The sequence below is a fragment of the Kogia breviceps genome, chromosome 4 (assembly GCF_026419965.1).
Source record: "Kogia breviceps isolate mKogBre1 chromosome 4, mKogBre1 haplotype 1, whole genome shotgun sequence".
Classification (NCBI taxonomy): domain Eukaryota; kingdom Metazoa; phylum Chordata; class Mammalia; order Artiodactyla; family Physeteridae; genus Kogia; species Kogia breviceps.
Window position 1 is genome coordinate 88,836,117 of NC_081313.1, and position 27,455 is coordinate 88,863,571.

A 27,455-nucleotide genomic window follows, 5' to 3' on the forward strand; every position below is an offset into this window, starting at 1 on the left:
GAAATTCAACAACTTAGATGAAATGGACAAATTTTCTGAAAGACAAAAACTACCAAAGCTCATTCAGCCTTCATAAACCCATATCTTTTATAGAATTGGTCATTAAGAAACCATCCTTCAAAGAAAACTCCAGACCTGTATGGCTTCACTGGTGAATTATACTAGAGTTTTAAGAAGAAATATACCAACTCTCCACAAATTCTTAGAAGATTGAAAAGGAGAGACTACTTCTCAACTCATTGAGGTCAGCACGACCTGATTCTGAAACTAGACAAAAATATTACAGCAAAAGAAAACTACAGACTGTATGTCATTATTACATATATAAATTCTGAGCACAATTTTAATGAAGCAAATGCAACAGTAGATAAAAATACATCATGATCAAGTGGAATTTATCCTAGGGCTACCAGCTGATTTAACTTTCAAATATCAATCAATATAATTCATATTAATAAAATTTAAAACTACATAATCATTTCAATAAATGAAGAAAAATCATTTAGCAAAATCCAACATTAATTCCTGTTAAGAATTCTCTGAAGTTGAGGAATAGAAGAGAACGTCCTCACAATGAGTGGCTCCTAAGAAAGACATGCTCCTAAGGTGACATCATATTTAATGGAAAATGACTGAATACTTTGCTCATTTATATCAGAAATAAGACAAATATGCCTACATTTACCACTTAAACACTATACTAGATATTCTAGCTTCTAGAACAATACAGCAAAAAATAAAGCAAGAAAAAGTAAATAAAAATCACTTTTTAATATGTTTAAGGTATTTTTCACCTTTGCCACAATATTTCTTTGCCAGTGTTTGAAACCAAAATGCTAGCTGCTATACTAATATAAAAGACATTATAGCTTTCTATGGTAAAACCACTATAACACTTAAAAATAAATGATTGGTTTTTTTGTTTTAAACATTTTTAAAGTAATTTAAGATAACAAATAGTCTTTAGTGATTTTTTTCTCTTCAGACACAGCTTCAAAATCTCTAATATTGAACCAGTTATAATCTAACATTCTAATGTTATGAAACCTGGGCCAAAATAGCAAGTTCAAAAACAATGAGCTCATAATTTTGACATTTTCAAGGTAAGGCCTGGTAAGAAACTCTTCATATTCTCTCAATTTATTGCTGTTTAAGCCTTATGCATCTTTTCCTTTCTCATCAGTGAACATGTTTACATACCAGAATATAAAGATAAATGAGGCAAACACCATAAGGTTCCTTGTAAAAATATATATATATATATATATTTCCACTATAAGATGAAAAGGTAATAAATACATGGTTATGAAAAGCATAGGAGAGATTTATCCCAGGTTTGCAAGCCAGTTTCAACATTTGAGAATTTGTTAATGTAATCCGTCACATCAATAGGCTAAAAGAAAAATCAGGTGATCATATCAATAGATGCAGACAAAGCATTTAACAGCATCCAACACCCCTTCATGAAAAAAATTTTAAAAACTCAGAAAACTTGAGGAACTTGCTCAGCTTGTTATTTTAAAAATCTACAAAAACCCTACAGCTAACATTATACTTAATGGTGAGAGACTTGAAGTTTTCCCACTAAGATCACAAACCAAGGCACAGATGCCCCTCTGACCATTCCTTTTCAACATCTTACTCAAAGTCCTAGCTAACATAATAAGGCAAAAGGGACAAAAGCTGTACTGATTGGGAAGGAAGAAATAAAACTCTTTGTTTGTAGAAGACAGTTTGGCAGTTTCTTATAAAAGTAAGCATACTTTTACTATGCAATCCAACAATCATATTCTTTAGTATTTACCCAAAGGAGTTCAAAACTTATATCCACACAAAAACCTGCACAAGGATGTTTATAGTAGCTTCATTCATAATGCCCAAACTTGGAAGCAGCCAAGATGCTCTGCACTAGGTGAGTGGATAAACAAACTATGGTACATCCAAACAATGGAAATTATTCAGCACTCGAAAGAAATAAAATATTAAGCCATGGAAATTCATAGAGGGAACTTAAATATATATTGCTAAGTGAAGGAAGCCAATCTGAAAAGGCTATGTACTTTATGATTTCAACTCTGACATTTTGGGAAAAGGAGAACCACGGAGACAGTTAAAAAAAAAAATTTCAGTGGCTGCCAAGGGTTATGGAAGAGGGAGGTATGAATAGGTAGAGCACAGAGGATTTTTATAGGCTATTTAAGCTACCATGTATGATATAATAGTAGATACATGTCATTTTACATTTTTTCAAAACATAGAACTTAACAACACCAAGAATGAAACGATATAAACTATGGACTTTGGGTGATAATGATGTGTCAATATAGGTTCATTAGTTGTAACAAATATAACAAATTCTAGCAAGGGATTTGATAATACAGGAAGCTGTCTAGTAAGGAGCAGGGATTATATGGGAAATCTCTGTATCTTCCTCTCAATTTTTTTTGTGAATCGAAAACTGCTCTCAAAAGTCTTAAAAATTTTTTTTAACATAAATGAAATAGACTTGGTTGTCTTTGAGTAAGTTTAAGCTCTGTCTCCCTCACTCCATTTAGCTCCTCCTTCCCTCCCATTCTTTTTTTTTTTTTTTTTTTTTATTTACTTTTGACTGCATTGGGTCTTCGTTGCTGCTCGCAGGCTTTCTCTCTTTCTCTAGTGGGGGCTACTCTTCATTGTGGTGCACGGGCTTCGCATTGCGGTGGCTTCTCTTGCTGAGAAGCACAGGCTCTAGGCGCGCAGGCTTCAGTAGTTGTGGCATGCGAGCTTGGTTGCCCTGCGGCATGTAGGATCTTCCCGGACCAGGACTTGAACCCGTATCCCCTGCATTGGCAGGAGGATTCTTAACCACTGCGACACCAGGGAAGCCTCCTTCCCTCCCATTCTAACATTCAGTGTCATATGTGCACGGTTATTGGAAGCCTACAGAGAGTAGTGGTGAAGACCATGAGCTTTAATAAGTGTTGGTGAGGATGTGGAAAACTGGAACCTTCATACATTGCTCACGGATTATAAAATGATACAGCCACTTTGGAAAAGTATCACAGTTTCTCAAAAAGTTATACATAAATTTTCCATATAAACTAGCAGTTCTGATCCTAGGTATCCACCTAAGAGAATTGAAATGTGTGTCTGCACAAAGACTGCAATTATCATAGAAACATTATTTATAATTGCCAAAAAGTAGAAAGAATCCAAATGTCCATCAGCTGCTGAATGAATGAACAATATAGTATATCCATACAATAGTAATATTACTGTTAAATGATAGAATCATGAGCTAATAATATATGCTACAGTATAGATGAACCCAAGTCCGATACAAAATGAAATGCCCAGAAAAGGTATCTATAGATAGAGAAGGAAGATTCGTGATTCCCTGGGGCTAGGGGTTTAGATGGGAATTGACTCTATACAGGCGACAGAGATCTTTATGGAGTGATGAAAATGTTCTAAACTGTATTGTGACAGTTGTACATCTCTCTCTGTAAATTTGTCAAAACCCACTGAATTAATTGTACATTAAGATGTACAGCTCTTTAAAAAAAAAAAAAGACCAAGAGCCAGGCATTTTGGCCAGAAGCTTGTAAATTCTATAATCTTGCTCAATCTACTTAACCCTTCTCTGTTCCCTCCCTTAGTTTTCTTACCCATGAAGTAAGAATAATAGAGTAGCTGTAAGAGCTAACGTACTGTGATTTTGTATGTGTATACCAAACACACATAGTCACTTTACATATGTATACGTATATATAATTTATATTTATATAGATAACCTTAGAATGTTTAACCATAATGACCACTTTGTATATTCTCATCATGTCATAATTTTTATTGTTATTATTTTATAATTGACCAACAGAAGAAAGTGATGATTTAAAATGACTCCTATAATCCAGGCAGAACTTTAACCCAACCTCTGAACTTGCCCCTGCCTCTAATCCTAACCCTAGATTTCTTTAGCCAAGTGATATGACAGCAAATTGGGAAGCATGAAGTTTGGTTTAGCTCTTCCCTTTCCACCACCATTTGTGACTGTTTAGTTTGTATGTTTTAGTATTTACCCTTCATGGGTCTTTCTTTCCTTGTATCTAAAACTAAAGTGGCTGGATTAAAATAGCTTCTAAATTTTAGCTCTAACCTATAAGTTTTTAGTTAGGAAAATTTTTCTTAAATTTGAAACCTCTCATAACAAACTATTAGATTACTTCAAAACAGCATCTTTCTGTCCTTTCCTCATTTTACAAAAGGCATGATGGGGAAATAACCAGCTACTTTTCATTCTTAATAAAGTAGCATAATAATAAACAATATTTTACATTTACATGATATTTTACAGTTCTCAAAGAACTTTAATTAACATTATGTCATTTGCTCTACCAGGTGGTATTGTTATCTCCATTTACAAATAAGCTAAATGAGGTTCAGAGAGCTTAGAGTGACTTGTCAACATCAGTTAAATACCAAGTGGGAAAACTGTGCTCTTTCTATTTTCTATTATGTCATTCAAGTTATAAGTGGGTCAAAATATATAATCCTTTTATGAATTGAAAATATAAATGAAAATTCAAGCAAAATGCCTATGCAAGTACCCTGTGGGCAGATACATGCATCCCCATTCCATAATTTCTCAACCTTGTGCACAGATAAGTAAACAGCTTATTACGGTAAACAGGAAGATTTTTGTTTGAGTTACTTTTTTCTCTACTGGGACTGAAGCTGTGGAGAGAAGATTTAGAGAACTGGTAGGTTAAAAGCAAGATTTAATAACTGCTTGGTGTCTTATATGCAAGCCATTTCAGAAATGTATTATGCAGAGATTTAAAATGCTCCTGTTCTCGTCAGATAACTGAGCCCTTTGGAAACATAAATCTGAAATACATTTTAACTAGAGTAATGTTTGAGGAGATTATAAGCATTTGAGGATTCAAGTTTAGAGTGACTACTCCAAGATGATCCTGTCTTCATTTGAATCATTTCATGAATTACAAATACTTTATTTATTGCTTGCTTATAGCTTGCTGGATAAACAAAATCAAACAAAAGGCAATTGTAAATGGTGCTAGGAAATACTGAACACAAACTCTAATATGCTAAAAGATGACCCCATTTTATTTTGCAAGCAAGTTGTTTTTTACTTAGAGATTGAAATGAAGGAGATGACCCCATTTTATTTTGCAAACAAGTTGTTTTTTACTTAGAGATTGAAATGAAGGAAATGATGAGAGGACTTATTTTTCAAATGACAAGCCATGACTTAAAGGAGTATTTTTAGTCCAGGCAGCTGTCATTTATTTTCACATATGTGGTTAAATTAGGGCTGACGTAAGATACCCTGATGAATAAGAAACCAAGCACCTTAACCTCCAAGTACAACAATGTGAGGTACAGATCCTGGGTAGATGTAATTAATTTTAGCAAGACAAACATCAGACTCTAGTCTTGTACTAGATATTCCTAACTGCCCCTTCTTTTGGGACCTGGATGTTATCTTTGAGTTCAGAACTTCTTGGAACTAACTGAATGTTCTATGGTACGTTCCTCAGCTCTCACAGGTGCATGCTCTTTGGCAATCCTCAAACTTATCTTAATTTTAAAATGACTTATGGCTTTGGAGTTTTTAGAATTACTGAAGAATTTTTACCAGGTTTTAGACAACATCAAAATATCTCGCCTCTATAACAAGTTTGAAAAAATATTGAGCTCGTGTAGTTTATATTGTCTAGAGATTTTAGCTTAGAAATTTGGACATTATTATTTATATAGTTCTCATAAATGCCTTTCAAAAGAAATCTTTCCATTGTCAGAATTTTTTCTTTTAATTACTCATTTCATTTGTAATTTCTAGGGTAAGTTCACTAAGTTTAGCCAAAAGGTTAAATTTTTTTAAAAAATAAATATTTTTCCTTCCCAATTCATAATGAACTTTTATATTTTTATGTGATTCTAACAATCAATTTGTTACATGACATCACAGCTATAGAAGGTTATTATGGGAGTCACTGGAAATGACAGTTTCTGTTCCTTTGATAACAAACTCCCAGTATTTTGGCTCTGGATCCTTGCCTGGCATTTGTTCCTTTCACTCATTATAAATATAGACAGGGTAAATTGTGCCAACAAAAGATTAAGGAACATGGCTCCTGGCACTCAGTAAAAGAGCCCTTAAAGTCTGAACTGGCACCTGACCTTATACAGATTTAACCCATCTCCCATCATACAATCCATTACCAGTTATGTAACAATATCACTTCACAGCAGTAAATTTTGAGTTCAAGGTAAAGGACAAATAATTCTCAAAATAATATTTTGTGCTAAAGATTATAAGATATGTCAACTCAGCGGCTGAGTTTTTTTATGCTGCTGATAATTACTAAAGAAGATCCTAATTTTGTGGGCTTTATTACTTTGTTTGGAGATGTCGATAGAATACTCTTTTAAAACAAAGTTTGTATGAGTCTAAATGAGTAATTATAAATTAGTGCATTGTAAATTTCTATTTGGAAGAATGGGTAACTTTTCTATGTTAACTGACATTATAGCATCTTAACTTAGATATTGGTCTTTATAATTCAAGCATATTACATTAATGAAAAGCAAAATAAATGTGCTTAGTTGACTTTTTAATACTTGCAAAACAACATTTTAAAAAGATAGCATCTTTAAGTTGATATTTCTTTCTCAGCCAAATGATACGTTGGGTTACCCTAATGTTTCATTTGCTGCCTAATATCCCAAAGCAAATGCAGATGGAATAGTTTAAACTGGCCGTTTCTCCAGACAATAAAAGCACTAATATCTTTTGAAATCAGTTACGTTATTTAATTTATGCACGACTTAAATTGATAAACTGATGGTATTCCACACATGTGGTATTAGCATTTTTCCATTGTTGTTTTGGGTAGACCATACCCTTCTTTCCCAGAGGTTGAGCTAAACACTAAAAACATTAACCCAAAAGAAAGCTATGAGAAATGAAATCTAAAATATAACAACTATTACTGTATCCCCTCTTTGACTTGAATGGTTATAAAGAAGTGCTTAGGGATTTTCTTTTCTATCAGTGAGCAAAGGTTGGTGTGTTATAACAGATACTAACTTTTCATGGTATATTTGAGCCATTGGTGCACTGTGTATATCTGAGCAATATTACTCATATGTTTTTCATGTTCTGAGCATCTGATGGCACTTATACCTTAAGTACCTCCTGCAAGGAGGCAGATAGCTTGGTGAGAAGGAGAAAGCATATTCTGAACCATATTTTCCCTCTTAGATCCTGTTTTGAAAATGTCTTTCTGATAATTGAAGTTTCTTAATGAATTAAAGGAAAATGTAAGCGTTATGAACATATATGCATCCTTCCTCATGGATAAAATACTGATTAGTTTTACTTTTGTTATTGTTTTTAAGTTCTGTTACTGTATATGGAAAAGTCTTAAAATTTGCAGAGAAAGTTTAAAGTAATATAAATGATAAGAAAATTTGCTTCATTGTTAAAAGCGTACTTATATTTGATGCAAATGTTAGAAGTATGAACAGGGCTAGTAAAACTGTGATTAATTCAGCTGAAATAAAAATTTTTACATATAATGTATTTTTTTAAATAAATAAATAGGTTTTCCCCAACAGTATACCCAATGTATATGACAGTGCCTATTTAGTATGAGATTTTCATATTATCAGAATTGTAAGAACAGTTTTAAAACAATGGGGAACACAAAATATTTCCAAGATCAAAAGATAACTGAAAATCGGTTGAATCAAAGTTCTTAAACAATGCTTATTTTATTTATGATGAAAGTTGAAAAGTGAATATGTTGGGAGGTTTTTTATTTGCATTGCAGTACCATAAATATTCAAACAATTTTACGTAGAAGCCAAACAAACACCTCTTGTCAGCATTAGCCAAAGATACTGGCTTTCTCTTCTGTTTATCCCTTTCTAGTTTTAAGTTATTTATATCCCTATCTAGTTGTAAGCTACCCTGTCTATTCAGAAATGGTAGGCAAACTCTGGACTCTTCTTAAATTTGTGGAAGAAACTAAAACCTTATCCATTAATATTTGAGAAGTTATGTCACTCTACTCAGATACACCAATATTCTTTAAGTAGAATTGTACTTAAAAACTATTTAAGGCTAGATATTCTATTAGATTATTCAGTCATTTGGTCACCAAACAGTTACTGAATGCCTCCCGTATATGCCACATACTGGGGATTCAACAGTGAAGAAAACAGACCAAAAGACCCCACAAAAAGCAAAACTTCCTACTCTCGTGAGTATGTTCTGGTAGGGAAAGAAATATGTTAGGTAAGTAAAACATATATAGGTTGTTGAGTAGTGTGAAAAGATAAAGCATAGAGGGAAGAGGACAGCAACTATTGGTATGGGCAGAGGTTGGAGTCTTAGAGAGAGTGGCCAGGGAAGGCCTCAGTATGGGTAGAACGTTGAGTAAATGCCTGGTGGAAGTAAGGGAACTCTGTGTAGACACTGGAGGATGGACATTCGAGGCTTCATGAAAGAGTGGTGTGGATGAAGGAAGAGTAAGGGGAGAGTAGTAGGAGATGAGGTTAGAGAGGGGATGGGGTTCAAGCCATGCAAAGTCTCATAGATCATAGTAATGAGTTATTTCATTTTTAAGGAGTCACCCTGCAGTGATTACCTTAAACTGGGCATGCTATGTTCTTGCTGTTCTTAACAGCTTTCAGGGCAACTAATGTAAAGAGAGCTTCATCTTTATGAGCAATTCCTTGGAAAATACTGAATATCTTTTAGGCCCTTGAGGCCTAAAAGAGTCTGTGTTATGATGTCTCCAATGGACAGGAATGTGTACATTTTTGCCTTTTTTTTCTCCATTTCCTTCATAAATTCGAGTACATTTTTAAGGATGAAATCAGTCTTCTACTTGCTAAATGCTCATTTTATGACCAGCCAAATTAATTACCTATGAAAATCTATGATGCATTTTTTCTTTTCTCATTTCTTCACGAGTCTTCTGGTCATATTTAATATCTCTTCTCATTTAGGTACTCTCTTTTTTCTTTTTCTAGATTTTTAGATGCTATATACATTAAACATCTTCACAGATTCATCTGGAGTGATTGCACTTTATGTTAAGTGTTGCATACCCTCTTGTCATTGAAAATGTGAAAATAATATTAGAAACTCTCATTATAATAACGTTTTGTGTATATGGAACTTTCCTGCTCTTCGTTTGCCTTCATCTATCCTCTGTAAAACTGAAGTCAATTGTCATTGGTACCTATTTATTGGTATGAATTTCAGTTCCAGTAAGAATATTATTCAGTACCTGACACAGCTGTGCCTCAGGTTGAGAGCTTAATAAATACACATAGAAAATGTAACCTTTGCTAGAAAAGAAAAATTTGCCTAAATTCTTCTGTATCAAACTTGAGAAAACAGTATCACACTTGACAATACCTGTATTCAAAATGAAAGGCTTTATGTAACAAACTGCAAGAGATTTAAAAAGTGACTTTATATAGCATCTTTAATAATTTTTTTATCTTAAAAGATTACATGTGTTCCATATTTTCTGGTTTTTTAAGACATTGTTTTGTTTTCTTTTGTTTTTTCCTTCTCTTACATGTTAGTCTTTTACCTGTTAGTCTGTGGATTAGTATTGAGAACATTTTTCAAGATCTTTGATAAGACTTCCAAGTGAATTTATCTTCTAAGGTATTATTTGCTACCAGCAAGTGGTTGAATTTCTATATTTCCTATCTTGGCTACTAAAATTAAGAAAGAAACCCTTTCTATGTTTAACATCTGTTATTTGTTGAATAGGATAAAAGAATTAGATACCTCTCTTTTTGTAGTTTTTTACATCTTTAAAAGTGCTTTTTAAGAATAAAGGATAGGTAATCATATATTAAAAATGTATAAGTACTGTATAATTGTTATTACTTTTAAGAGTCATAGTTATATTCTTCAATTCTCTTTAAAGTGGAATTTCTAAGTTAATGAGGCTATAATTTGAAGGAGCTTTATTATTATGTCAAAAATATTCTAAGGGGCTTCCCTGGGGGTGCAGTGGTTGGGAGTCCGCCTGCCGATGCAGGGGATGTGGGTTCGTGTCCTGGTGCGGGAGGATCCCACGTGCCGCGGAGCGGCTGGGCTCGTGGGCCATGGCCGCTGAGCCTGCACGTCCGGAGCCTGTGCTCTGCGGCGGGAGAGGCCACAGCAGGGAGAGAGGCCCGCTTACCACACACACACACACACACACACACACACTATATATATTCTAAGCCAGTCGATTTTGATAAAAAATAAACACAAAAAATAACTATTTTTTAGACAAATATATCACCCTGTGTTTAAGTGATTTTTTTTAACATCTATATTGGAAAAGTGATTTTGAAACTTAAAAATACACCCCTTTTTCTTTAAGACTTTCCATTCTTTATAAACCTCTTGTTGTGAGATTTGGATTAATTACTTTATTTGATAAATACTTAGCATTAACTGTGTTCCATACACCATATACATTAGTGAAAAATATAACTATGATCTCTTCCCTCATGAAATTCAATGTAGTGGGAGCGACATATATTTAAACAGTAATCGCAAATAAATTTATTATTGCAAATTTTTCTATTAAGAGTTTTGCTCAGAGAGATAGTCACAGGTAGCACCTAATTTATTTTAGAGGTCTTAGGAAACATCTCCAGAAGGTGGCATTTGTGTTAAGACCTGAAAGATAAAAATAATCTACCTTTGCTAAGTGTTGGTGAAAGGGTAGGGATGGCCTTTGTGTTTGAGGAACAGGAAGGAGGGTAGAGTGACTGAGGTTATGTGTGCCTGGGAGAAACACGTAAGTAAGGTTGGAAAGGTAGGAGGGATGGAATGATGAAGGGCCTTACAGTGTGACCTATTTGTTATTTCCAATGCAATTTTGTTTTAGGCAGTGACTTTTTTTAAAATTAATTGATTTATTTCTGGCTGTGTTGGGTCTTGCTTGCTGCGCGTGGGCTTTCTCTAGTTGTGGCGAGTGTGGGGCTACTCTTCGTTGCGGTGTGCGGGCTTCTCATTGCAGTGGCTTCTCTTGTTGCGGAGCATGGGCTCTAGGCACGCAGGCTTCAGTAGTTGTGACGCATGGGCTTAGCTGCTCTGCAGCATGTGGGATCTTCCCAGACCAGGGATTGAACCCGTGTCTCTTGCATCGGCAGGCGGATTCTTAACCACTGCCCCACCAGGGAAGTCCGGCAGTGACTTTTTTTTAAGTGTTACTTTCAACGAATACAATAGGAAACACAATGAAAAGCCATTTTTCTGTCCCTGACTCCCCATTCCCTTTGGAATTCTTTTTAGAGGCAGCTCCCCTTACTAGTTTTTTTGAGGAGGGATTTTGTTGTTTGTTTTTGTGTGTTTAATTTTACTTTTATCCTTCCAGAGTTTTTCTATGCACACGGAAATATATATGCATATACATCTTTTTATTTTTAACACAAACAATAGCTTACCATACATACTGCTCTGATCTTTGTATTTTTTTTTACTTGACAAAATATCCTAGTCTTTTTACATCAGTATATATAGATTTATTTTGTCAATAATTGCATGGTATTTGCTTACACAGTGCTTGATAATTGTTTTTCTAGTCATCTGCTACCATAAAGAGCATTTCAGTGGACTTTTTTGTACATCTGTTCTCACATGGAGATACATTTTAGGTTAAATTCTACTGTCATGAATATCTAAATAGATATGTTATAGGAAACATTCATAGATATTCTCCAAACTTTAGACCACTGGATCAGCAGTTCAGGCAGCATTAAATCTGAACCTGAGAGATTTCTCTAGAAAATACGTTACTCCCTGTGGAGCCTGTGCTTCCAGAAGCCTTCATAGTATTTTGTATAAAAGCAGGTACATGTGAGAGATGAGTTTCTAGATGGCAAACAAACCCCATACCCTAGTTACAGCCATAATAGAGATTTAAGTTTTTATGAATAAGAGTATCAGAAAATGTTTTTCTTATCTCTATATAATGTTCCTTTTGTCCACATTTATTTTATCCGAGTGTGCTTGATTATGGAGTCAGGATTTCTTTTAAGAAACAGGGAAGTGGGAGGTTGGGGTTAGCTCATGTAGGCTTTTATATATGCAACAGATAAATGCCTACTGTATGGCACAGAGAACTGTGTTCAGTATCCTGTGAGAAACCATAGTGGAAAGAATTTTTTAAAAAAGAATGTATATATATGTATAATTGAATCACTTTGCTGTACAGCAGTAACTAACACAACATTGTAAATCAACTATACTTCAATTTAAAAAAAAAAGGAAAAGAAATCAGGAAAAATACTCACCTCCAAAGTATTTAAGGCTTCACACTGATCACTTGTGATGTTCTGTCATTATTCACTTTAACACTTACAATAAAAGAAATGCTCAATGGGATTCAGAGTTCACTATGACTCTCATTTGGGAGTTGCTATACTTTAGAGTGACTTGCCTGTGTAAACATGACCGCTTTGGCTTTGGAGCCAAATATAGGTTTAAGTTCCTACTCTACTACTTCTAGTTGTGTGACTTGGGGCAAGCTACTGAATCTCTCTAAGGCTTAACATCTTTCCTTATAAAATGAGGGATGAGAATAATAATGTTCCGAGAGTTAAATGAAGTAATATATATATAAAGAGCATGGCACAGTTCTTAACACATTCTGAGTTTTTAATAAATATTAGCTGCTATTAAAGTTATCTGAGCTGAGGAGTATCATTAGTATAGATTGGATTTTCAGTTCAATGAACTCTCAGATTCCTATCGTGCCCAGATACTTCAGAGTAAACAATATCCAGCCTTTGAAAACTGTCAGTATTTGCAAAGCACAGGTAGTTACCCATTTTTGGCCTAGATTGTTTAATCAAAATGTTAATTAAATAATTAAAAATTAATCTAAGGCATTCATTTCTTTCTCTTCCTACTAGAGCATTACCAAATAATTGAATTTTAATTTAGCAGAAAAGAAGGCTATTAATGTACAGGTCAGTAAGTTCTTCTTGATTTTTAAAATACAAAACCTTTAGATTTTAGGAAAATATACAAAAAGAATTTCAGAAAGCAGCTTGCAGTAGACCAAACATTTTACCTAAAGTCAACCGTAAACAAAGAAGGAACTATGATTCTGAGATAAAATACAAAACGTATTTGTAATAGGAAAGAGTTTGAAATGCAGTCCAAGCAAAGTCACAGTTCACAGATTCAGAAATTCATAACAAGAGATGGACAAATGAAGCTTAGAAGACTAGTGGATAGTAAGTAAGTGGTTTGGAAGACAAGTAATCTTTGGAGAGCCCAAAACCTGTCAGAGGTGGATAGGAATGAAGAGAATACCAATTTCTAAAATGTGTTGGATGTATAGAAAACCAGGGTATGTAAGACAAGTTTGGATGATAAAATAATTTGGCTGAACTGTCTTCATCCCCTGAGTGTACTGAAGATAGATTTATGAAGAGTTTAATTTTAATAGTTGAGGTGGGAAATGATTAAGCTATGAAGAGTAGTTTTGAGTCCAAGTTAGTATAGGTTCTGGCAGTATTCCAGGGAGAAATTACAAGGTTTTTGCCAAAAAAGAAAGATGATGTTGATGTCAATGATCTTTCAAAATGTTCTTGTATTTCCAAGGCAGTGTGGAGGTGCGCTCAGTATCCATCTCATAAAAGATGAGCCGTATGGGTTTTTCTATTTGAAAAATAGCTAAGTTGTTAAGGAAATAAAACATTTTTATTGTGATGAATTAAATATTTGACCTATTTTACTTTTTTTAGGGAGCTAAAATTTTCATTTTAGAATGGACATTGAAGTTGTTTTATATAATCCATAGGCAGGTATAAATTTAAACTATTGAATAATTCCAAGAACATGCTTCCAAAACTTTTTACAGTAGTTGATCATAAAAATAAACTTTGGGGTTTATGTGCTCTCCTGTTGAGTGTAATTGGGCTCACTGACAAACTGTTTTTCAGGTGTAGTATGTTACAGATTAAGTGAAGTGAAATGTGCGTAAATCTTAATTTACTGTGCTAAGTATTCCCTAATATTAACATAGAACTTCATTTAAAAAACACGTGATGATTCCAAAAGTATAAGCAAAGACAAAATTGATGACTTGCTCATAATATTCTATATGTATAAAATGATATATCTTATATATCAAATTGAATTTTTATCTGAACCAGGTATTGCTAATTTAATGAAAATCCGTTTTTTGGCATCCAAATTCTGTGTATATGATTAGTTTTCTGATGTTTCCTGTGTCTCCTCTGTACGCTCCCCTTCCTAAATCATTGAGTCTGCCTCTCGGCTCTCATCACTCATCATCTCTCATTTCTCTTTCCTTGGTCTTGCTCCCCTCCACCTCCCTTTTTTATTGAGAAATAACTGACATACGATTGCTGTGTAAGTTTAAGGCCTATAGCATTATGGTTTGATTTACCTATATTGTGAAATGATTACCACAATAGGTTCAGCTAACATCCATCCTCTCGTATAGATATAATAAAAAGAAGAGAAAGAAAAATCGTTTTCCTTGTGATGAGAACCTAGGATTAACTCTCTTAACAACTTTGCTCTATATCATGCAGCAGTGTTAGCTATAGTCATCATGTTGTATGTTAACATCCTTGGTACTAATTTATCTTATAACTTGAAGTTTGTATCTTTTGACCTCCTTCAAATTCCCCTTCTCATTACCTCCTGCTTCTGTTAACCTTAAATCTGATCTCTTTTTCTATGAGCTCTTTGTATTTTTCAGATTCCACATATAAGTGAGAACATACACTTTTTATCTTGCTTTGTCTGACTTATTTCAGTTAGCATAATACCTTCACGGTGCATCCATGTCATTAGGTTGTTGCAAAGGGTAGGATTTCCTTATTTTTAAATGGCTGAATAATATTCCATTATACACACACACACACACACACACACACACACACACACACACATATACACCACAACTTTATGCTTTATTCATTCATCCATTCATGGACACTTAAGTTGTTTCCATGTTTTGGCTATTGTAAATAATGCTGCTATGAACATGGAGGTGCAGATATCTTTTCAAGTTAGTGCTCTTGTTTCCTTTGTATATATTTTCAGAAGGGGAATTGCTGGATCATCAAGTAGTTCTATTTTTGATTTTTATAGGATTCTCCATGCTGTCTTCCATAGCGGTTATACCAGTTTACAATCCCTCTCACAGTGTATAGAGTTCCCTGCCCTTTTCTCCAATCCATGCCAGCATTTGTTATCTCTTGTCTTTCTGATGATAGCCATTCTAATAGGCATAAGATAATATCTTATTGTGGTTGTGATTTACATTTCCCTAATGACTTGTGATGTTGAGCCTATCTTCATGTACCTATTGGCCTTTTGTGTATCCTCTTTGGAGAAATGTCTATTCAGGTGTTTTGAAAATTTCTTAATTAGATTATTTGGTTTTGTGCTATTGAGTTGTATGAGTTCTTTTTATAAAATTTATTTATTTTATTTTTGGCTGCGTTGGGTCTTCATTGCTGCACACAGGCTTTCTCTAGTTGTGGCAAGCGGGGGCTACTCTTCGTTGTGGTGCACAGGCTTCTCATTGTGGTGGCTTCTCTTGTTGCAGAGCACAGGCTCTAGGCACGCAGACTTCAGGAGTTGTGGCACATGGGCTCCATAGTTGTGGCTCATGGGCTCTAGAGCTCAGGCTCAGTAGTTGTGGTGCATGGGCTTAGTTGCTCTGTGGCACGTGGCATTCTCCCAGACCAGGGCTCAAACCATATCCCCTGCATTGGCAGGTGGATTCTTAACCACAGTGCCACCAAGGAAGCCCCGAGTTGTATGAGTTCTTTGTATATTTTGGGTATTAACTCCTTATCAGATACATGGTTTGTGAGTATTTTTTCACATTCTGTAGGGTTTTTTTTTTTTTCACTTTGTTGATGGTTTCTTTTGCTCTGCAGAAGGTTTTTCATGTAATGTAGTCCCACTCGTTTATTTTTTATCTTGTTCATTGTGCTTTAGGTATCATATCCAAAAAAATCATTACCAAGACCCAGAGCAAGGAGCATTTATTCCTATGTTTTCACCTAAGGAGTGTCGTGTTTAGGTCTTAAATTTGTTTTTATCCATTTTGAGTTAATTTTTATGAGTGGTGTAAGATAGGGGTCTGTTTTCTTTTACATGTGAATATCCAGTTTCTAGCACAATTTATTGAAGAAACTTTCTTTTCCCCATTAAATGTTCTTGGCTCCCTTGTCAAATATTAGTTGACTATATATGCTTGGGTTAACTTCTAGGCTTTCTATTCTATTTCATTGATCTGTTTCTCTGTTTTTATGCCAATACCATGTTGTTCTGATGAGTATAGCTTGAAATCAGTAAGTGTGGTACCTCCTGCTTTGTTCTCCTTTCTCAAGATTGCTTTGACTATTTGGGGTCTTTTGTTGTTACATATAAATTTTAGGAGTTTTTTTTTTCCACTTCTATAAAAAATGCCATTGGAATTTTGATAGGCATTACAGTAAATCTACAGATGGCTTTGGGTAGTGTGGATATTTGAACACTATTCTTCCAGTCCATGAACACAGGATATTTTTCCATTTATTTGTGTCTTCTTTGATTTCTTTCTTCAGTATCTTGCAGTTTTCAGTGTAGGGATCTTTCACCTCCTTGGTTAAGTTTATTCCTAAGTATTTCATTGTTTTTGATGCTATTGTGAGATCACTTTATTTGTTTTTCAGATAAGTCATTCATGTACAGAAACACTACTGATTTTTGTATGTTAATTTTGTATACTGCAGCTTTACTGAATTCATTGGTTAGAGCTAACAGTTTTTTGGTTGAGTCTAGGATTTTCTGTACATAAAATCATGTCATCTGGGCTTCCCTGGTGGTGCAGTGGTTAAGAATTCACCTGCCAATGCAGGGGACACGGGTTCCAGCCCTAGTCCAGGAAGATCCCACATGCTGCAGAGCAACTAAGCCTGTGTGCTACAACTACTGAGCCTGCACTCTAGAGTCCATGAGCCACAGCTACTGACCCCACGTGCTGCAACTGCTGAGCCCATATGCCACAACTACTGAAGCCCATGCGCCTAGAGCCCATACTCCACAATAAGAGAAGCCACCGTAATGAGAAGCCCATGCACTACAACAAAGAGTAGCCCCTGCTAGCCACAACTAGAGAAAAGCCCACATGCAGCAACAAAGACCCAACACAGCCAAAAATAAAATAAATTAATTTTTTAAAAAATCATGTCATCTACAAATAAAGACAATTTTGCTTCTTCCTTTCCAATTCTTCTATTTCTTTTATTTCTTTTTCTTGCCTGATTGTTCTGGCAAGGACTGCTAGTACTATGTTGAATAGGAGTGGTGAGAATGAGTACCCATGTCTTGTTCCTGATCTTAGAGGAAAAGCTTTCAACCTTCCATCATTAAGTATAACATACATACTTATATGTGGGCTTATCATATATGGCCTTTATTATGTTATGTTCCTTCTACACCTTATTGTTAACAGTTTTTATTAAGAATGGATGTTGAATTTTGTCAAATAGCTTTTCTGTGTCTATTGAGATGATTATATGGTTTTTTTCTTTCATTCTATTAATGTGATGTAGCACATTGATTTTGCATATGTTGAACCATTCTTTCATCCCAGGTATAAATTCTACTTGATCATAGTTAATGATCCTTCACCTCTCTTAAATGTGTCTGCCTTTTATTCACTGTCCTTAATGTCAGCTACCTTGTCTGACTTTTATACATTGTATTTAATATGAATTTAATACATTATTAAAAGCAAGAATGAAACCACATAGTGCCAGATTTTAACAATAGTACTAAAGTTTAAAAAGTTGAGACATTTTGGGTCAAAAATATTTCTGAATCAATCTGTGAGAGAGTCAGGTATCAGAGAGGGTTATTCCAAGAGAAATTGCATTTAGAGCACAGGATCAATTGTAATGAAGTTTGTTTAGGCTTTCACACCATTTTGATTTCCCCTTACTGTACAAATTAACTGCTAAATCCAGTCTAGTATGGCCATTTAAACAGAAATCCTTAAAAAAAAAATCTTAAGGTAAGATAATCTCTTACTGTATCAAGAATTATGGCATTCAGAATAATTTTTAAAAATTATATACATCTCTTATTAATGGAAATTACTTTTTAAAAAAAGCAGGCTGTGGAATTTAATTTTTCAACAATATTCTCCCTATTTACCACTCACATTAAAAGATAATATCAATTTGTTATGGATCATTTACATTGCAAGCAAGGCCTTTTGGAAACTCTCTGTCCTTAAGCCTAATAGAAGCAGACCACTTACTCTGGGCCACCCATCAGGGCAATACTCCTGGTTTTCTGGGCCCATTTTCTGGACAGGTCAAGGGCCCATCTTTCCCCTTCCATCTAGTTTTACTACCTTGTCATTAACTTACTTATTTGACTTTCTTTCCTCTGTGGCCAATAACCAGTCTGCATATCATTTGGCTAACAACAGCCAAACAGAAATAAATGAATAGTGGCAAAAGAATGTATATCATACAACAAATATTATTATTGTTTTTCTTTAACTTTTTCAAATTTGATGAGGACTTTATTTTATAAAGGACTTTAAACATATTATTGGGTTAGCTTTTCATAATTATAAACAAATCTGATTTGTTTTACCCTATATAGTATTGAAGTATTACTATAGTTTTCATTTTAAAGAAGAGGAAATTGTGACTCATAGATTATTTAGTGTAAGCATGTAAATCAAGAGTTTCTGAAATAAACTAGCAATCACCAGTATTAGCAATCACCAGTATCCCCAGAGGGTTGTAAAAGTTCAAGGCTGGGGCCATGGATTAGCTGGAAGTGGTCCACCAGCTGTGAGAAGAACACGTAGAGTATAAGAATAATAAAGGAACAAAATTGAAGACATATACTACTAGTGACATTCCTCTTTACTTCATATTATACAGCAATTAGGGATTCAAGAATAAATCCACGGAATCTATAACGTGTTGCAGGAGTGGTGATCTTGAAAATAATGCTTATGGAGAAGCTGGTAGTATATTAGTTCATTACTAACCAGAACTTTTTTTCACTCTTTATTGTCAAGAAGGTGATTAAAATCCATATGACTAACTTAATGGTGCATTGTTTACATATAACCGTCTCTGGGTAATTTCTCTACATCTTTCTTAAAATGAGTAGTCACTGTCTGACTTCCAGTTTCTTCTTCTTTCTCAGTCAGCTTGGATAGTTCTGCAGAATCAGGCCAGGTCACACTAATGTCCTTTCCTCTTGGGCTTCCCTCAAGAAAGATGTATGTGTTTACTGACATCTCTCCTTTCCCATCATCCAAGCAATGAGATTAAGAAGGTGATGCACTGCTTTAGAGTAGACAACTGTTGTAAAAACTAGTTATATACTCAGTAAATATTTACTAAGTCACTCTTACATGATGAACATAGTTACTCACTAGGAATATAAAATACCATAAGTCTTTGCCCTATAGGAGTTGGTCTGTAGGAGTTTAAATCTAGAAAATTTTGCCACCAGCAGATTTAAATAGAATGTCCACATTATGTCTCATATTCGAATACTGTCAAAATTGGTTCCTATGTAACATGAAAGTCCGTGGGAGAAGATAATTATGGCAAAAATATTCACCTGGTAACTGTATTTTAAAATGCGATTTATAGTTATTACCCGTTCTCTAGGATGAAAGGAAGAGAACAAAGTGAAACTGCATTCATTTTATTTCTTGTTCCCATATATTTACAGACTCTGTGATGTCTTAAATCTTTTCACAACCATACCCACCAAGCTGAATACCAGATTGAGTGAATGATGGGTGGCTTTTAAAGATAAATTTGTACAAAATATCCTTTTCTGTTTTATCCAGTAGTAGTGGAAGAAGACTAAATACATTTTGACCAGAATCTGTTTTATCTTACTTGAATAGCATAGACCTATTTAAAATCAATTGAAGAAGATGCTGTGGTTATGGAAGCATCCTAACCACTGCTGCTACACCAGGGGAGGAGGGAAGAGAGAAGAAATAGTCCATAATAACAGTGAAGGAAAACTTCTCTGGGGGTTATACATATATATAACACTTTCTTCTGTGTAGGAAAGTGGAGAGAGATTGGGAAATTGTTGAAGGCTTTTTTGACCTATGGTGACTCCAGATTAGTGCTCTAAAGTATGGAATGAAAAGTATTCTTTCATCATAACTCTTTAATGTCTTATGGTGTGGTATTACACCATATTTACTGAGTGAATGAATTGCAAAATGCAGTAATAGTAATTTCAGGTTTTTTTCCTAGCATTAATAAGAGATGTCCTCATTTTGTACAGCTGTAAGTCTGTAAGATAAACAGTGTCCTGGTTATAGAAGGAAGACTTATCCATGTAGATACTAGAACTCGTAGGCAAAATTCTGGCTTGAGAGTACTGTAGCCAGGCAAGAAAACGATACCTGAAAAAGGTTAGAGTTACCCCAGGGAAATCTGTTCAAGGCAGAAGGTGTCCTGTCAGATTAGATCCTGCAGATTTTTAGGGCACCTTTTTCCCCTGTGTGCATTGCCCTGTAGTGTACTGTCAGATACGACAGCTGAGCCACTGGCAACTCTATAGCTCCCTTTGTCCTCCTGACCCCACTGCTGGAGTAAATGCCAACATGTGCTCTTGAAGCCCTTTCTGGCAATGTGGGAATTAACTTAAAGAAGCTCATTTCCTTCTGTCATTCTATCCACATTGTTTGGATCATGCTCTTACTATGGTCTACATTTATGGTTATGAGTTTGATAGTTTAATAAAACTGGTGTCTTTTTTGATAAATAACAATTATTTTTTGTTCCCAGGTATAATGATAAAGTATAACCAAAATGAAAAAGAAAATCCCAGTTATACTTGGTATTTTTCTCTCTGCTTGCTCATTGAGCTTGTATTCAGGTCATAAAATGAAAATAATATCCAATAAGAAATAACCAACAATAACTTGAGGAGAATGCCCATGTAATCTAATAATCTAAATCTTTTGTTGGTCTCTCTGTGACATTTAACCTATCACTTTAATGAAAATAGTTTTAATTGCCTATTTGAACTTCATGTTGAACGAAGTGACTTACCTACTGGGCTGTGCCTTCTGGAAGTTTATGATAAAATACTTGGAATACTCCATGTGAGTGGTTGTGGGAAGGTCACATAGATAATAACTTAACAAAAAAATCTATATAAACAGTTAGTGAAATATTTACTGTTTGTAAAAGCGAAGTTTTGGGGTTATGAAGGGATAGATGCTGCATTACTCATTTCGAATTGGTGATATTGGTAAAAGTCATCTTTTGTTGAATGAGGAAGGAAGATGCTTAAGGATTTTACATCTGAATAGTGGGAGTGAATTAGCTGGCAAACTAAAAGGCAGGATAATTCCATTTTCTTCCTAGAGTTTGATATCTAAAAAAAAAGTTCTCACTAATCTCAAAGTGAACAACTAAGAGTTCAGGTTAAAGGACTAACAGTAAAGGTTAAATGATAGAGGCAAGGAAGAGGATTATAAATTGGATATGCAGAATAAAGTATGTTAATAAAGAAATCATTATTCTCAGATTCCTTGAATGAGATTTCAGAGAAATGGTGACCCTGATGATTGGGATGGGGAGAGTCAGGAATGGAGGAGAATGGCTGAGCAGCTCCAGCTTTATCAACAGGTCATACACACAGATGACAGTGCCAGAGCCCTGGCATAGAGAGAGATGATATTGGGGGTAAGAGTGGAAGGCTTCTATAGTAAATAAAATATGACTGCGTGCACCCTGTCCAAAGTAGAGCATATTAAGACTAGGAACCCAGAGATGGTGACTGAATAATCCTCACTGTCTGTTACACTGAGCTTCTGGCTCTAGATTGGAACTTAGAGGTCAGTCTAGCCCAGTCCCTTTATGTAATGGGTGAAATCCAGAGAAATTGAATGATTTACCTAAATTCCTATAACTAATTACTAACAAAGTTGGAATGAGAAGAAAGTCTGCAAGTTTATGTAGTAAAACCCTATTAAAGTTAATCTTAAAGATGTATAGAAACTTTTTTTTTCCTTTAGATAACTAAAGTTATAGTGCGTGCGTGGTTCTTATCCCTGAAAGTACTTACCCTAGGAAAACCATTTAAGTCAAATTACTTTAATAAAACTTTTTTCCCCACTTAGATTTGAGAACATTCAGCGTCATTGGGAACCCATTTCATTATGATCTGAATTAGTAGGAATATCTGTTTATGGCCAAGCATTCTTGTGCTTCTAGAGGATCATAGTTATTTCTAGCACAGACTCACGTTCTATCAGAAAAACTCCAAAGAAGGCATTAATTTTTATTTTATACCCAAAATCAAGTTTAAAGAAAAAGACATTTTTGATATTAGAGTGAACCCAATTTAGTTTTTCCTCCTAAGCAGTTACCCAGGAGAAAACATCAGTATTCATCATCAGTAGTGCCAGTTTAACGCAAAAAATTCAGCAACGTGAAAATAGAAACAAACACATACAAAAATGTGAGTCTTTGTTCTGTGGATGTTTACTTCTCATGAGCTCTTTGTTTTAATTTATATCTTTTGCTTTTAAGGTAAACACAGGTACTTCTCCTTTGTTTTCCCCTCACTGAAATCCTGCTCCATCCTTCACAGCCTTACCTACTTGCTGAATCTTTCTCCAGTTCCATAAGTCAGATTTCATTGTGTGTTTCTGAACTAGTACAACATATTACTTGTGTATATATTTTGCTACTATTTCACTGTGTCTTTTAATGTAGTTTATTTCTGAATTTTTAATCTTCTTTATTAGATCGAGAACCACTGGAAGAGAGAGTATCCATTAATCTTTAGTAGGCCTTCAGCAATTTACATGGAATCCTATGCAATTGAATTAAGCACTTCCACTTTTTTTAGGCTTAATTTTTTTGCTGTAAAGTCCTTTGAACATTACTCTTTCCTGTCTCTTTTCTTGATGGAGCTCTGCCTCCTCCTAATGTATCACAGGAGACTCTCTGGGAGGCAGCTGGCAGAAGAGCTTATTAACTGTCTCCCTTGAGAGGCTGTAGACAGGGCAGCCTGCCAGGAGGCCTCCACAGCCCCTTCACACGTGGAAGAGTTTGGTCACGTGTGCCCCACCTGACACACGACAAGCTCATGTCTTTTCAGGACACAGTCACTGCTCTATGCCTGGAAAACTGCTATAGCCGAGAGAATTCTGATCTCTAGACAGCATACATGGAATTAAGACCCAGTACTTCCCCTTGGTAGTATATTCTTGGGAAAGTCAATTAACGCTTAAAGTATTGTTAAGAGAATTCAATGAGATAATGCCTGTGCCAGCACATGTAAACTATTAAATACATGCAAGACACTTTTAATATTAAACTCCCCAACCGAAGGTTTTACTTATTAGGGAGGACGAATATTTTTCCTGATTCTCACTGAAATCCCAAGTGTATGGGGACTAACTCCTTGTAATAAGATATTGCCAAACTAAGTATATTTGCTGTACTTTATTAGAATGTCAACAGTCCTATTCTATATGTTTGCCTAAGATAGATCAAGTTAAGCCAATTTATTTTTTTTTTTTTTTTTTTTTTTTTTTTTTTTTTTTTTTTAATTTTTGTGGTACGTGGGCCTCTCACTGTTGTGGCCTCTCCCGTTGCAGAGCACAGGCTCCGGACGCGCAGGCTCAGCGGCCATGGCTCACGGGCCCAGCCGCTCCACGGCACGTGGGATCCTCCCGGACCGGGGCACGAACCCGTGTCTCCTGCATCAGCAGGCGGACTCTCAACCACTGCGCCACCAGGGAAGCCCAAGTTAAGCCAATTTAATGTGCTAGAAAATTCATCCATCCTAGGAAATTTTTATATTTCTAAAATCTCTTATTCAATGTGAGAAATCACCTTTTTATCATTGATTATTCATCATTGTAAAAATATGTCAGACTCATCACAAGTACTCACTTTGTATTTTTTAATTTCTAAATGGTAAGCAACATAGCATTTGTGCTCTAAGCAAAAAGGGAGATAAATTTTCCTGATGCAGATATTTGAAGGTGAAAAAATAGTGTAAATTCACACATGAGGATTTCTCTTAGTATTTTTGAAGAAATAATTTAGACATGGTATCCTGGCACACAAAACATAACCCTTACTTGAATCCTGAAGTTACACAAGAAATAACGTTCCTATTTCATTTTTTTTTAAAGCTGTTTACATATTTGAAAGCAGCTTTGATATCACCTCAGAATTCTTTTTGTCAGATTATTAGAACAAGTTCACTTAACTTTTTGTACTACATGTAACATGTCTTTTGTGTCTTCATCCAAATTCTTGCCGAAAATTTTGAAAATGAGAGGATTAAACATGGAATTCCAAGTCATACTTGATCACTTCCTGACAAATCTCCATCAATCCTTAAATCAAGATTCCATGGCTATCATTGTTCATCCTACAGATCCACTTAACTATAATTCTGTCTGGCTCACTTCATGTCCATTTCTACCAAGTGATTACAATGATGAGTCAAAGGACTTGCTGAAATCTTGTTGTGTTTATGACCTTCCTCTGATTTACATTTTTTTGGTATTAAAAAAAATCTAGTAAGCTTTTTATTAAAGTATGTTGAGAGGTACTCTTCCATTGATCTCTTGAATTCCTACTCATCTTACTGGGTTTGTCAAGAATGCAAGGCCCTGACTGATCTTTACCTAGGTCATTTCTCAGGGATGTGTTTGTTGTGAGCAGTTTCTAGGGATAAGGTAATGTCTCCCTCTCAGACAAAGAGCAGGCTTGCTTACTGCCTGCTATAAAATGGCAGCTTTCCCAAACTCATTGTTCCTCTCCTGAAACACATCCTGCTCTGTGTGCAGGCATCCATCTGGGCTTATCCAAAACACCCTCATGCTGTGCTGTGAGTAACAAAGGTCTTCATCTCTGACCCATGAAAAAGTAACAGTCTAACTTATTAGCTTATAAGTAGGGTGAAGTACTAGATCAAACAAAATATAACACAGAAGAGTAGACAAATTATAGACCTCAAATTATCACAAAGTATACACTCCCATGGTAACCATTTTCCTGACTTATAGATTAGTTTTGGCTGTTCTTGAACTTTGTATAAATGGAATCAAACCTTTATCTCAGAGGGAGACACTAATGAACTATATACTTAAAAATAGTAAAGATGCTAAATTTTATGTATTTTTTAACCATAATGAAAATGATTATTTTAAATTAAAGAAAAAGTCAATTCCTTGGCTTACCTCTTCACTTTTTTTTTTTTTAATTTTTATATTGGAATAGAGTTAACAATGTTGTGTTAGTTTCAGGTGTACAGCAAAGTGATTCACTTATATATATATGTGTATCTATTTTTCAAATTCTTTTCCCATTTAGGTTATTACAGAGTAGCTCTTCACTTTATTTTTAATGTTTATTTTTTTAAATTTTATTTATTTTCCTTATTTTTTTGGCTGCATCGGGTCCTAGTTGCAGCACACAGGATCATCCCATGCAGCACACAGGATCTTCATTGAGGCATGCAAGATCTTTCCTTGTGGCACTCAGTCTCTTGCAGTGCTCGGGCTTCTCTCTAGTCGTGGCGCGTGGGCTCCAGAGCGTGTGGGCTCTGTAGTTTGTGGCACATAGGTTCTCTTGCTGAGGCGCGCAAGCTCAGTAGTTGTGGCATGCGGGCTTAGTTGCCCCATGGCATGTGGGATCTTAGTTCCCCGACTAGGGACTGAACCCATGTCCCCTGCATTGGAAAGTGTATTCTTTACCACTGCACCACCAGGGAAGTCCCTGTTCACTTTTTATAATGATGTATGTATGCCTTTCTCTCTCTGTCTGTCTCTTTCTTTCTCTTTATGGTTACTGCTTTCTAAGCTCTAAAAAATCTTCACCTTTACCAAGATCACAAAGGTATTTCCTATGTTTCCTTCTCAGAGCTTTAAACTTTAGGTCTATAGATCACTTGAAATTAATTTTGTGTAGGAGTGAGGTAGAGATTGGGGTCCATTTTTCCAAGACGGTTATTGAGTTCTTCCACTACCAGTTCTTTAAAATGGTATATGAATTCTTTACCAGAATTTCCTTTTCCCATTGAATTGCTTTGGTGTCTTATGTAGTATATGAATCGGCCATAAGTAGGTGGGTTTATTTCTCGACTCTGTTCTGTTCCATTGATCTACTTGATTATCCTGAAGCCAAAACATACTCCCTTGACTGTAACTTTATAGTAATTCTTAAAATTGGGTAGTCTGTCTCTTCCCAGTTGGCCCTTTTTTTCATCATTATTCTCTATTCTAGATCTTCTGCATTTCCATGTAGAAATTTATAATCAGCTTGTGAAATCAAACCAAAAAGCCTGCTTGGAACTTGGTTGGGATTGCACTTGATCAGTTTGGGGAGAATTGACTCTTAACACTCAATATTAATCTTCCAATCCATGGACTGGGTATATTCCATTTAATTTGCACTTCTTTAATTTCTCAACAGTGTTTTGTAGTTGTCAGTGTAAAAGTGTAACACATCCCTGTCTAAAAGTATTTATGAGTATTTTGGGTTTTGATGCTGTTATAAAGGATATTCTGATTTCAGACTATCCCCTCTTTATTCAGCCAGTGCAGTTGAAGGTGAATTATAGACAGTTAAGATAGCCCCAGGTGGATGAAATGTTCAAGAGCTCCTTCAGAAATGAATGATCTCTTACAGAGAGAAGCACTACAGAAAGATACCTGTACTGAGACATGTGGTTCATCTAAAGAATCAAGTGTCATTGACAGTGAGCCAGGAAGTCAGAAGAGTTTCTGCTGTACGCTACCTCAGATTTCTGTTGAGCAATTTTAAAATGTGTATATTTTGTTCTCTGATGAGTGAGGATGGTAGTTAGTATTTGACATGAAAGTAGAGACAGAAACAGTCACTTAGACTTTGCATAAGTAGCAGACATTGGATGGAGAGGGTAGAAGGAAATTTGTGATCTCAGTGTAAGTGTGTTTTATGTGTAAGTATGATACAAGCGTGATTCAACATATGAAAATCCATAAATGTAAGATACCACATTAACAGAATAAACAACAAAAGTCACAGGATCATCTCAACTGATGCAAGAAAAATATTTGCCAAAATTCAACACCTTTTCATGATAAAAACACTCAATAAACTAGGAATAAAAAAATTATTTCAACATGATAAAGATCATATGGAAAAAAGCTCAGGGCTCACATCATACTCTGTGGTGAAAAACTGAAAGCTTGTTCCTCTAAGATCAGGAACAAGTTAAAGGTGCCCACTCTTACCACTTCTATTTAACATAGTACTGGAAATTCTATAACAGCATTCAAAAATCAGTTGTGTTATTTTACAATAATAATGAACAATCCTAAAAGGAAATTAAGAAAATAATCCCATTCACA

General features: G+C 35.1%; 1 protein-coding gene across 8 annotated transcripts in view; it reads left to right on the plus strand.

Moving 5' to 3' along the window:
* FER (FER tyrosine kinase) overlaps nt 1-27,455 on the plus strand; it is a 468,410-nt gene that overhangs the window by 323,863 nt on the left and 117,092 nt on the right. The window lies entirely within an intron of this gene.